We start from the raw sequence: 14,191 nt of genomic DNA, 5'->3' as shown, positions 1-14,191 counted from the left end.
GTTTAGCCCTATGTATAAAATAACTGAAGTCAAGGTGCCTGGGCTGTTATTATTTTTTTCTGATGTTTTTGACACCAGTGTGCTGAGCTTTATGGCATCCTCGGTTTCAGCAGTAGCAAGTTCTCACTAGGTATAGTCGTAATACTCCTTAATATTTTCATTTTGATGTAATTTGCGTCCCCAGCTTTTTAAATATCTGCTTTGTAATAATGTTAAATTTCAGGGGTCACTCTGCCAAGGAGTATATTAAAGCCTATAAAACTCATTTCCAAAGCTCAAATATCAAACTGTGATCAGGTTAGGAGGGCAGCATCTGTGAATATTTCATCTTTTATCATGCTGATAATAAGGAGATGACAGAGGCACATTATTACAATGAGAGAATTGCTCATTTCAGCCCTGGCTGCTGGAAGCAGGGTCTGCACTGCGCGTTACTCAATAAAATCAATTCTTATATGAAAAGCAAGTTTACTGAGCCACCACTGTGTCTTATTTGATTGTAATGAATAATATATGGACCCAAGAGCTTGTGTATCTGGTAGGGAGAGGGAAAGGAAAAGGCTTAAGCTTGAAGGGGCACTTCAGTGTAGACAATAATTTATCAAAATGGTATTTTATTGTTCAGAAGTGATGCTACGGGACTGCTGTCTGTTAGACTTATAACTGTGATAACAAATCTTAAAGGTCCACTAACACAAAGAAGGATGCTAGTCTACACTGAACAGTGTAGAACAATTTCCATCTTGCATTTGCTTATTTCTGCTCAACACATAATGACTAACTAGTGTGACAGTTTAAGGATGACAAAATTTCTGCTGCAGTCTCTTGTATCTTGACTTTTTTTGGCCACATTTCACACTGTTGTCCACCTAAAGAAGAAACATTTGAGAAAAAACTAGTCTGTCTTATCATCTGTGAGATGGAAAACACTTCTCTGAAAAAGTAGCAGCATCAAATCTATTTTAAGAGGGAAATAAGAAAAAAAAGCTGGCATCCTTTTATCTCTTGGATCATATACTATTACTATTTTTTCTTAAATATATTTATGCCATTTGAAAACAGCTTACTACGAGCAGAAATTCAGATAATTTCACAGAGTAACACATAGGTTTTTTGCAAATTTGGTAAATTTAACTGTTGGTACTGTCTTATCTCCCCCGAGCCTGTTTTATTCAAACATTTGTTTCATGACTAAGATGTCAAATTGAATCAGCTTCAGACCTTTTCAGCTGTGAACATAAAAAAAATAAATAAAATCCACCCCAAAATATCCAAATGCTAAAGAAAAAATAAAAAAATATTTTAAAAATCATCAAATTGCCAGCAGTTTTTTGCATATTTACACATAAAACTCTCTGTATATTATTCACCATCTGAAATTCACATTTTCTGTTATTATGGGCAGTTCCTGTTAGTTCTTCTTTTAAAATAAAATGTTACATATAAAAACTACTTTACAGGCAATTTTTTTATTACACATTTAAATTTTCACATAATGAAAAGCAAACCAACCTTTTACATCACTGAGTGTCATAACTGCAGTATCTAAGGCTAGGTTTAGAAAAGCAGATCATTTGTCTGGAAGCTTTTTTCATAGCAGCATCTCTAGTTAAATGTTCACATGCTTCCCATTTACTCAGCCCTTATCCAGCTATTTTAAATAAGGCAAACAGCTCCTGGATTCACATTTTTCCACACTTCAAAAATCTGGCAGACTCACCTCTGCTACAGTTACACATCAATCTCTGTGTCATGAAGTACAAGTTATGAATTGGATCTAAGGAATAAGGATTTTTCAGGCAATTCTAGTTTTCAGGAAATGTTAAAAAGTATTATGTTACTGATTTCTTTCTTTTTTCCTTCTCTTTCTCTTCTTTTTTTTAAAGCATCTGAGTACTAAAAACCTCATATTCCCACTTAAGGTGAGAATTACTGTGAACTGCAGCTTTAAATCAATGCATTAAAGGCAAAGCAGTCTCAGTATAACCAATTATTTATTATTAGTAACAGTATTAAAAAGGGCCATTTTTTTTCTTAACTTCTGAGAATAAATGGCCCTCATCACAAAAATAATATGCCATGCTGTGATAATGACCTATCATTTTGGGACTTGTAATCCAAGTTGTGTTTGATCCAATCCCTTGCTGTAAAACATATTTAACTCATTTGCATCTAAATATTTATTCTGCCTGCCTTCATTTCTTTCCCTTCACTTACACACCACCAACTTCAGTAGAATTTCATGGGTTTTGTTTGTTTGGTTTTTAGCTATTATTATTTTTATTCTAAGTTTTTGAAACTCTCTCCTCTTTTTTGGGGGGAGGGGTGCGGTTAGACAAACTGAGACATTTCCACCTTCTCAGAAAGAGAATTAAGGAAATGATTGAATTCAAGCATCAGGAATACCAGGAAGATTCCCAAAGTTTAAATGCAGACACTCCAATTCAATAAATGCAGACTAATGCTCGTAAAAATACAAAAGAAACCCACTCCGATTGCAGGAACTCCAGGAGGTCATGTATTCAAAACTCCTGCCTTGTGCAGAGTCAACTTTAAAATGCAATCACATTGATCAAATATTTTCCAGGATGGTTTTGATGGAGATGCCACAGGTTCCTGGGCAACCTGAGTGCTTACCCACTAATTCTGCTAAAAAATCTACTCAACACCTGGTCTACTGACATCTCATGGGCTACACCTTTCTCAGAGGGGAAAAAGAATTCTAGCACAGGAGCCAGTGGGTCTCATTGACAGAGCTTTAAACCAGCTTGAAATGGGGAAGGGGACAAAACCAGGTTCACCAGTGATGAGTGATAGGATGGTGTGCCAAAACTTGAGAAAGGAACACTCACGGGATCCCTCAATCTGCCTCACAAGGTATTGGCTACAATATACCACACCTACAACGTTTCCACACCAATGCAGGCAGCACGAGGAACAAACAAGAGGAGCTTGAAGCTTTGGCCCAGTCCCAGAGATTTGACATCACTGGCATATGTGAAAGCTGGTGGGATGAGACCTCTGACTGCAGTGCCCCGTTGGACAGTTATAGGATCTCCAGGAGGGACAACAAGGCAGATTTTAAATCTGATGATCTGGGATTTGTTGTTTGCTGTAAAAGATCACAATTTCCTAGTGGGGTTCTCCCCCTACCCTAAAACTCTTTAAAAATACATCATTTGATGTTAGAATTATGCATACAAAATTTCAAGTCCACTTTATTAAAAAGGTAATTTCATAGCAATTAAATCTTAACAACAGACATTTCCAGCACCAGAGAGGGTTACTTTTAGCAAAACATATGTCACAATAGCAATGTTTTCTTCCTATCCTCAAAATGTCCCTCAAAGTACAGATCTTCTAAGACATGAAAATAATTCACAGAATCAGTCAGATTGGAAAGGACCACAGTGAGTCATCTGGTCCAACCTTCCTGTTCAAGCAGGGTCATCCTAGAGCAAATTCCTTATCATTTTAGTCCTGTTCTTTGAATTCCCCTTAATGCAATGTAATCACAGCGACCCCCATTTATGATCAAAATGAAAAAATATGAAAAAAAAAGGGTAGTTTCACATTAATTCAATAACTTGACCTATAAAACAGCATAATTAGCCATTTGAAATTATATTCTTACTTTTATCTTTCATTACAGCGCAGAAAGATTCACTATTAATGCTCAAAGCAGCACTTACTAGTGAGTATATAACCTTAAATACTTGATTAAAAAGTGCTATTTCCATTTACAGAAGGTATTAGTGTAGTCAGTAGCTTTTAAAGGGCTTGTTAATGGCTCACTCTTTTCATTCATCATCAAAATTAAAGTAATACTTAGATGTGTTTTATTAACTTAAGTGAAGAAATATGCTTATTCAGCTGTAACAGCGCATTTGCAAGTGATAGTTGCTCCTTATAGTAAATTTCTGATATTCAATGGTTATAATTGTCTTATTAATGGAATGATAACTATGTGAATGTTATTAGCATACCTCAGATGATGGAATGGCCATCTGTCATGGTTTAGGAATGGTATTCTCCAATTTAGTGCTCCCACTGAAACCTCCAGCGGCTGAAGAGGAGAACTGGAAGCACAAAAGGCAAAGATCACGAGTTGAGATCAGAACATTTTACTGGAAACAGCAACAAGATTAAAAAAATGAACAGTAACAGCTACAATATTAATTAAAAAAGTGTACAAAAGAGAGAGAGCGATTTGACCTGACCACAGCCACGCTACCACTGCTCCCAGAAAATGATGTGAAGTGGTACAGAATAACCTCCAGGTTCCGGCCATGCCTGCACCTGGCTACTGCAAGAATTAACTCTGCCCAGCTGGGACCAGGACATCATCACACTCACGGCAAAGGAGAAGTTGCAGCTGCGCCAAAAGTTCAGTTGACTTACTGTGGGAAATTATTAGAGAGTGAGTTCTTAAATAAAACCAAGAACCCATTAAAAACCTGCTCGCAAGTACTCTTTCATTTAGAATGCAACAGACAAAATCCAGTTTACAGGGCAGGTGTGTGCTTCCAACTGTTGGGAAAAATCTCACTCCTTAACTACTATACCGATTAGTCTGCATAGTATGAAATTATATTAACTTTCCTAAGATACATATCTAGTTTACATTGTATATGAGTAGCAACACTTGAGTATCAAACTAAAGGACCCCAGCTCATCACAAAGAGAAGGGCAGCCCAGCCCTGGAGATAAGGACTTCACTTCTTGGAATCTTATGTCTGCAAAGGAAAAAAGAGATTCTGGACAACCAAGAGAATGACAACGTGCCAGCCCCTCCATATATTTTAAACTCTCCCGTTGTCTGGTGTCACAGGTAAGTAACTACAGTGAGATTTACTCCAGGGACATCTCTATCAATAAACTCAGAGGTGTGGGTTTAGGTGTTTGACGCGAGAGATGCAGGGACAATAGCGACTGCTGCTAGAGAATGAAAATTAGCCATCAGCATTAAGGAGAACAGAAACCGTAAAATCTTGTTTAGAGCCCTAACAAATTTTTTTTTGTTGCAATTTTGCATTCTTACACATTTGCTAAGGTTTGGGCCAAAGCCCACACCCCTTACAGAATAACAGTTTTCTTTCTGTTCACTTTCCTGTTCAGTATCAGCTACACTAGCACTAGCTGGTAACTGCAGAGAAAACATAGATTAGAATTAGAGAGATAGTCTTTACCTCTCAAACGCAAACCTTCCAGGCAAGAAGAATTCATTCTGCACACATTATAGACATGTAGTTTTTGGTAGGGTGGGGAGAGGTAAAGGAGGGAAAAAAAAAACCAACACAAACCAAACCAACAAACAAAACACTACAATGCTCATCTCGAACACATCATTCTCCTAATACATGAGAATAGAACAGTAGAATAGCTAGGTGTTATTATTCATTACAATTTTTTATTACACTGTGACAAATGGCACTCCCAGAGGTAGAGCTGCTCAGAGGATGCTTATTACAGTCATTTAAGTGGGAGCTGATTTACCTTAAATAGATTGTTTCATATAGCTATATGCCATGGCTATACAGGTCAGTCACTGCTATTGTTTTCAGTGCTGCAATAACTGGATTTTAACTGAATGATGACTGTTTCATGTATGTATCACACTGTATCCTATTTATTATATCTTGCAAAATAAGACAGTACTAATCCTACAAGCTGTAGATCTAGAATCTTTTTATTCTGTTTAGAGATTTGATCTTTTTTCTAGCTTCAGGTTTAACAAGTGTTGTTGGTTAGAAGACAACCATCACTCTCTAGAGACAATTTTAGAGAAGACAACCTGCAGGCTGTACTAGTCAGTTTGCCATGTATCAAAAGCAGGCTTCTTCCACTTATGTATTTCAAGATACCTGTAATTTGGTACATGATTTATGCGCAGATGCACAACACCATCCAGAAAGCACAAGAGTTTGGGTACATATCTGACAGGAGCAGACTTAGCTCTTCTCAGGGGCCTTGGCCTTGTCACTCCTACTGCCATAAAACCACACATATTAAAAGCAGGTATAAGGACATTTTGCTTCAGTTCATATCAATATGACAGACGTTTAAGCCTATCAATAGTCTGAATACAACCAGTGTAGGTCAATATTTAAAAACACAAGTTTAACTTGGAGAAGATAATCTATGGAGCAAATGAAAGTATGACTTCATATTTTCAGTGAAAGGTGAATTGAAGGGAAGAATAAAAAAATGTACAAAGAAAGTAAATTATCCTACTGAACAAAGTGCTGTGTAGCTTTCTTCATCATGTTCCTAAAGTTCTCTAAAAAAAATCTGAAAGCAGAAACATTTCATCAATAGTCACAGGTTTAAGTTCTCAATGCTGCTTCTCCACCCGAGGTAGCAGAACTTGTCTCAACAATTTGTTATTGTTGTTCCTTCCCCAGTATTATCATCATTATTCTGCAAATATACAGAGGCATTTGCACTATATATGACCTATATAGTTCTGAAAGAGCTTTAATTAATGTACCTCTCACAATAATGAGAACAAATCTCATACAGCTGAATTGTATAACCACAATAATATGTTTTAAGCAAGTTACAGGAGGTTTAAAATTGCATTATGTATTACTAGCAACCAAACAAGTGAAAAGCCAGAAAGTGAAAACACAAAGCAGTAACATGATAAATTTAGAATTCTATGCCAAAGAAGGAGAGACTACCTAAAGTTAAAGATCTTACTCCCAAATAAAGTTCAGAGCAGACAAACAGGTGGGGAAATATCTTTATATATTGTTTTCTCTGATGTGAGAGAAAGCTGTATTTTTTCTTTCAGATTTTGGCATTCAAATGCAAGTATCAATAAGGTTCAGCATCAGGGCTAATGAAACTGTGTCACAGTACCAGAAGTCCCTATGCTAGTGAATGCTGGGTAAAAATCTCTTATAATCACACTGGACATCATAATGAAGCCTGGACACAAAGTTTTTCATCTGATCCTGTAGAACAAAAATTACGATAAGCAAGAGTAGGGTGCAATAGAAAATATGAAGCAAAGCTCAACATTTTAAAAAGACTTCTGAGGTGAATGGCCAGTCTTCGCGAGCGAAGATTTTGGGAAAGGTCATTAACCCTTCCAGCCTGCGCAGTGGATTTTTTAGGTGAGACACAGCGTGCGCTGAACTGAGCCCACCCTTTAGTCCTGAGGTTCATCTGCCGGGGCAGAGCAAAGCTTGGACAGTGGCAGTGAGGTCCCCAGGATGTAGGTTTGTTTAGAGTGACCTTCTCTTAGGTGGATTGCCTACACCAAGGCTGACGAGCTCCACCTGCCCAGGGGGCCGGGAATCGAACCCGGGTCGCAGTGGTGAGAGTCAGGCACTCTAACCACTAGACCACCAGGTACCTATTGGCAAAATAGCTTTGTATAAGCCACCTTGACAGTACAAAATCATCAACATAAATGAGGATGCTAAAATTATATCACTCATGTATGTGAAACATAAAAGCGTTGATAAATAAGCAATTTTATATAGAAAAGTTAATGTACTTGTTGATAACAGAAAACAGTGACCCCTTGCATTCCCCTGCCTTTGCCATTACTCTTCAAATGATCGTCAGCATCAATTCACAGACCCAGTTACAGCAGGACTTTCCACCAACTTTGTCTAGCATTTTAAATAAGTATTTTAAATGGAAAACAGTAATGAATTAAACTCTAGCTTTCTAACCTAAATGAGTAATCCAACAGCCAAAACATATTCTGCAGAGCATACCTAAATCAATTAAACTTTAACTACTTTTTAAAACAAAGTCTTTTAGATGCTAATGGCCATTGTTTTCTCACTTAGTAAGTAAATTTTGTGTCACAAAAAGGTTAGATGATTTCAAAGATTTAACTGAATGTCTAAAAGAAAGGGAAATGTTTCTTTAAAAAGCTAAGATGGACCTCTTACCACATTCCTACAGCAAAATGTCCTGTAACAATAGAGCTGTGATTTGCTGAAATTAAAATGCTATTATGGTGGAATTAGGCCTTCAATATTTTTAGCAGCTTAAATAGGCCTTCCATTTTTAAAGGACATCTGATAACAGATAATTACATTTCATCTTACAGAAACTGAGTTGTTTTTGGAAGGAAAAATACTTTTCTTTTTTTCCATAGAGGTTAGAGCATAGCCATCATTAGTAGCAGCAATAGGCTTTAGGTGCCTACTTCAGCTTGGGGGATATATATTAGCATATAAATAGTTGGTGGCTGCTTGATTCTACCTATTTTATGTTTCAATGTGGTATCAGAATGCACTTAGCAAGAAACCTGGGGGAGTAGGGGAGGCAGCAAGATTTGTGCTGTAAGGGAGGACTTATGTAATATGGGGGTTCTACAGAGGGGGCATTTTTTGCTATTAAAAAAAAAATCCCCTGTTCCTATGCACTGAGTTTTCTTCATGTTTACTGTATCATTTCAATAGTCTAATTAATGAGTTCTACAGAGCAATCTGACATTCTTAGAAGACAGCGCATTGATTTAAGCACCAGCACTCTTTTCTGAGAATACAGTAATAAGTCAAGGTAGTGCATATATATATGTAGTGTATATATATATAGTGCATAAATATAATTGTTTATTTATTTTATATTTACATGAAATGTGTCTCAAATAATTTTTACCCTTTTTATTGATGGAAAATAATGGAAAAGCAAGGTGTCATTATTACCCTGCCAACACTACTTTCATGCAATTCATTTCCTCTTGGGAAGCAGGCAGGGAAGGAAAGCCACGAGCATTCCCTGTCCTCTGTTTCAGACTGACCTTCAAGATTTACTGCTTTAAAATGTTAATCATCATGAGTGACATTTCTTATGTCACTAAGTGGATTGTAATGGCAGAGGGAGAAACGTTCTTTTTAACAACTTCCCTCCCAGCCAAGGAGGGGTGACTGAAGCTGGAGCAGAGGTGAGCGGGTGGCTCCTCCAGGAGAGCTGTGAGGGCACACTTAACTTCAGTCAATGCATACTTATGAGGGAGGTGAGGAGGTGAAACGAGCCTGCATTGAACCACAGCATGCAACTGGTCCAACAGCATCTCTCAACCTCCTTCTAGTTCAGGCTCTCAACGAACAAGAACACCAGGCAAGATGACACGACCACCCTGGAATCAGAAGCACGTTGCACCCAATCCAGAACTGGCACGCTGCTCCTTCGCAATCACCCCAAGGATGTCACAGAAAAGTGCACCTGACTATGAAGCTGCAACAGACATTTGCATTCAGGCAATTTCAGGGGAATTAAAGCATTACCTAGGAAACATCATTAGGGTATATCAGCTTGAGCAGGTAACAGCATAAAAACAAGATGGTCACCATGAAAAAGTAACTAACTTCTGATACTACGCAGTCTAAGCTCTGAACTTTTCAGACCCTCTCAGTAAGCACACGTAATACAGGATGGAAGAGAGCCATAGCCTTCTGGAGAAGGACATGCCACTGGCAGCACCTAAAACTCTACTAGGGTCTGGCACTGGAGTAATTGAATCCCACTGTTCATATCTATGTGTTTTGAGAATAGGAACTATTCACACACATCCTGCGTGCTATCGATGCATACTCATTTTTAACAAACCACATCTGTCATGTTCCAAAAGGTTTGGTACAATTAGAAAGCAGCCAATATTATGGACACTGCTTTCATGGATGCAACTTTCAAACATTCTGCCTGCCAATATGAAGTAAGCTCTTCTAATCAAAGCTTAGAATCTTCATTTTTCACCTTTCCTCTTAATTTTGGCCTTTGGCAAAGTCTCATTCAACAACAAAACAATTAGGTCCACAAATACCAAAATAAAATACGTAATTTCTGGCACCACAAGTACCAGTATTTCAAATCTGGTTGAAAAATTACAATAAGAAATTTTTAGATTGGGCTGATTAAAATTGTCATTAGAAGTGTTAGTATTTAATTATAAACAAAACACTGGAAGAAATTAAATACTAGTCCCGTCAATTTCAAAATTACCATCTCAGTTAATCAAGTCTAAGAAAGGTCAAAGACCTCTATCTTCTAACAAAAACAATTCCCGATTCATTACATTAGTCAAAAAATTTAGATTGCAGAAATGTGATATAATCCTACTATTCTATCCGCATCATTATAATTTTTAAATATGTTATTTCATCTCCATGACCTCTACATTACAGTTTATATTGAATGAAGCAGGGCCAATGACTTGCAAATGAAATCGGAACCATAACCAGGCACTTCAGATGTCTCTTCTTGATTAAAAGGGCTGGTGAAAAGAATTATTTTTTTAATTAGTAAAGTCTACTTTTACAGCTTTTAAGTCACTCAACCAGAACTAAAATATTTGTACAGTAAAGGCAGAAAGATGGAAGGAACATCATGAAATCTACTAGTTCTTAAAATAGCTTAACATAATAGGTCTACATTCTTTTCAGACCATTTAGTGTTGTTCTAATAATTCCTATTCTCTTAATGCTTTCTCGTGGATGAAATAATAAAGTGCAAACATTACCATGTGATCACACATCATGGCAGGTCAGTGAAGAATGGAAGTTGATTTCTGCCGTAGATCCACCCACAGAGCTGATCCTCCTCAGCAGAGTTCTCATTTTCTGAAACCCTACCTTGACAAAGTGAAGCATAGATACAATACTGTTTGGCACCTCAAGCTAGCAAAGAATGAAATTCCACTAATACTTAAATGCTTTTCAAATCAATACTTAGTATCTTGAAGAAATGAGACTGGAAACAGCTTCACCACATACACATTTTAGAAGGGCAAAGTATGGTGAAGCTGGTCCACTTGTCTGGCTGCCTCTCAATTTAAACTGAGCCATTTCATATGTTCACTGTTACGGTGATTTTCCTTACCATGGGCTTATTTCCACTCTCCACATGAAACAATTCATTAAACTTAATTTGAGAAAACGATCTAAAGGCACAGACCAATATTAAGAACAACATTTAAATGTGTTTTAAAGAGACAAAATCAGAGGAGAAAAATCATGCAAGGGATGAACCAAGCTATCACTCAGCTCCCCAAAATATATAAATGCTATAGCTATATTTCTATAGATTCACCCTCACGTAACTTGGGACTTTAAAATAATAATAATAAGAAGAAGAAGAGGAACAACAATAATAATAATAATAATTTAGGAAATCAATTCAACACAGAGTTAGGTAATTTAACACTGCTCTGACTGTAGAAAAAACTACCTGATCTGCTTCTTCCTATTGGGAGGTAACTCAACATTGTATTGCAAAAGCAACCCAGAAACATATTTCACATTCTGCTGACTGACTGGGTGGGAAATGTACTACCAAGATAGGCAAGTCTCCTGAGTGCAAAAACATCTGTAATCATAATTAAATGATAAAGTGCTGGTAGCATCTGTTTCCTCACATCCCTGAGGGGCTTATGAGTAGCATTTGAGGTGATCTCAGCATACTGGCCAAAAGGGTTAATTATTGTACAACACTAAGGGGGAAAAAGTAACACTCCAAGGGGAAAGTATTACTGAGGAAATGTACATGTACTGAGGAAATGAACCAAAAGCCATTAGCTGAAGAACAGATTCACAGCAGGCTGCTAATGATGAGACAAAGATTAGAGCTTGCTGGTAAGGACACCAACTCAGAAGTAATAATAATGCTGAGGTAGCACACACTAGAATGGACGTGTAAACAAAAAAGGAGAAGGAAACAAAATTATGAAGATGGAAAAAAACCTCTCAGTTGATATTTATTCATTTCACTAAGTACTTCAAGTTCTGTGAGTCAAACATAGCAGGGGGGGAGCTTCCTTCTAACCACACTTTAGCAGAGCAGGGGTTTTCCCCCTCTCCTTCAAAAGTGTCTCTATAGAGGTCTGTGTTGCAAAGCAGTCCATAAAACTTAAGGGGTTTTAAAGGGTTATGTTCACAGGGCCAGACACACGTATTCCATTATGACTGCTGAACTTATAAAAATGTGTCATTTTGAATTGCGAAGATGAAGTATAACACAGTGAGATATGTTCAGTTTCCTAATGCCTTAAGAATATTTTGTTCACTGTATAGTTATCACACACTCATTTCTGCAAGGCATGCTGCTTCTTGTACATGTCAGCTGAACCGACAGCAGCCCTACTCAGACAACTGATGTACCTCCTGCTGTGTTAGCAAACAGACACTCAACAAGACTTGACTTTCACTGCTAACAGGCATGGACAGTGAACTTTACAAATGAAGCCTCGGACTGAAAGTACGTGTTCAAGGAGCCCAAAGCTTCAGTCTCCAAGTTGTAGTCTCTGCCCTTCAGCTTGATCAAAGCAGCTCTCTCAGTTGGCCTTGTTCTTTCCAGATCTTTAATTCAAATTGTGAATCGAGGAAAGATTTGAAATGGAAAAGACACGGGAACCGACCACTGACAGTTCAAAATAGAACATTCTGGAAAATCAACACAGTTTAATGACAGGGTAATGTGATTTTCCCCCTTAAAACAGACACAACAAATTTGCAAATATTATACTATTATATTGCATAAGAGCTTTTTCTTATAAATTTTGCAGTAACTGAAATAACTTTGTACGCTGAACTTTATTTCTCTACAGTAACATTGAATTTGCTTATTAATTTACCTAAATAATGACTTGGAAGGCAAGCAGGGAGACTCTCAAGTGCTATTTTCCAGAACTGGATGACAGCAATTGTGCACTTATATCTACCATTACTTAAAATAACCGGAGCCTGATGACTGACAAGACATTCCTAAAACAAAACAAAAGAATAACCAAGAAGTTGAACCATGGAAGCTCTTTTCAAATGCCAGCAGTCACTTCTACCCTTTAGATATGTACTTCCTTGATGTTTATGGTAATCAAAAAAGTCATTACCCGTTGGTACTGTAGAACACTCATGTTACATAAGAAAGAACTTTCTCACCACGGTTCTAATGGCATATGGTGCAAGACTTATTCTGAAAAAGCAACCAGGAGAAAGCAGCACAGCATTCCTGATCCCTCAAGGGAGATCTCTATTATGCTTAGTAGCTCTAAGGAAATTTGAGTAAATGCTTTAGTCAAAACCATTCACTAAGAAACATATAAAAACACGCTGGGATTTTTTTTTTCTTTTTTTGTCAGCAATTATTTAAAATTGCTACCACTAAAAGGGAAAAAAAATACATTAATAAGTGTTTATATCTTATTGATACCTTCAGAGCACAAAATATAGAGAAACAGTATTAGATTCTACTACTTACCACAGCGTAAAGCAAGAGCAACTCAGAGGAATCCAGCACAGATATTCAAGTGTAAGCTGTTTCAAGTTTGGAAGTAAATAGAGCCATATCAGAAGGGCAGAGGAAGTGTGACAATGATATCTTTCCTTTCAATAGAGTTTTTGAGTTTCATAAATAACAGTAGTCAAGCCTCCCTGCCCAGTGATTGCTTTCATCTGGTTAATTAACTGCAAACAAATTCAGCAGAAGAATTAAGATCCAAAGCTCTATCCAATTTCATTTAATAAAAACCCAACAAAACAAAACCCAACAAAACACAAACAAACAAACAAACAAACAAAAGAAAGAAAAGACAGCCCCCCAAAAACTAACAGCTAAAGACAGAGAAAACATTCGTTTCCCCCATTGAAGTCAACTCTACACTGTAAACTCAAAAATTGCCCATCTTTTGGCAGCAAATCAATATATGGGTTCCTTGCATTTGATCATAAAACTCTTCCGCCACAGCCTATTAGTAGTTAAATGATGGAAGGAAGAGCTTAGGGCACTCAGAACTAGGTATCACCAGTAAGAAGAGAGGACTATCTGCTCGCATATTGACTTGCTCAGAACTTAGCTACTCTTGGGTATAAGTCCTTTCGTACAGGATTCAAATTAAAAACAAACAAAAAAGAATATTCATGAACGCTGCCAAGACAGGCTTCTCAAAATTAATGATTCTGTCAAACAGCATGGCAGCCTCTGCCTTCTAACATATGAATAATAAAAATCAGCTGATAGAAAAGCTTGTGCAAATCTTTTGCAACAGGTTAGAAAATTAAAAACCTACATGATATGATTTTCAAAGATGGTGAAAAATTTCACACAATCAGCTAAATTAGCAAGAGAAAAAACATGAACAAACTTTTTTGACAATAAATCCAAAACTGGGTAAGATGTAAACAAGATTTTAGAAAGAAAAAATCAGAGAAGTTAGGCAAGTTATTTAGTT

General features: G+C 37.1%; 1 long non-coding RNA gene across 1 annotated transcript; it reads right to left on the bottom strand.

Moving 5' to 3' along the window:
* Positions 1-570: 570 nt before the first annotated feature.
* Positions 571-13,503, bottom strand: LOC135402380 (uncharacterized). The gene is made up of 3 exons (XR_010425104.1): positions 13,222-13,503; positions 3,987-4,079; positions 571-869 (listed from the first exon to the last, which is right to left on the bottom strand). It is a non-coding gene; the product is annotated as an uncharacterized LOC135402380 (long non-coding RNA).
* Between the last annotated feature and the right edge of the window lie 688 nt (positions 13,504-14,191).

This window comes from Pseudopipra pipra, chromosome 24 (genome assembly GCF_036250125.1).
Source record: "Pseudopipra pipra isolate bDixPip1 chromosome 24, bDixPip1.hap1, whole genome shotgun sequence".
Lineage (NCBI taxonomy): Eukaryota > Metazoa > Chordata > Aves > Passeriformes > Pipridae > Pseudopipra > Pseudopipra pipra.
The sequence above is the reverse complement of the archived record's forward strand: the minus strand, read 5'-3'. Positions and strand labels throughout refer to the sequence as shown.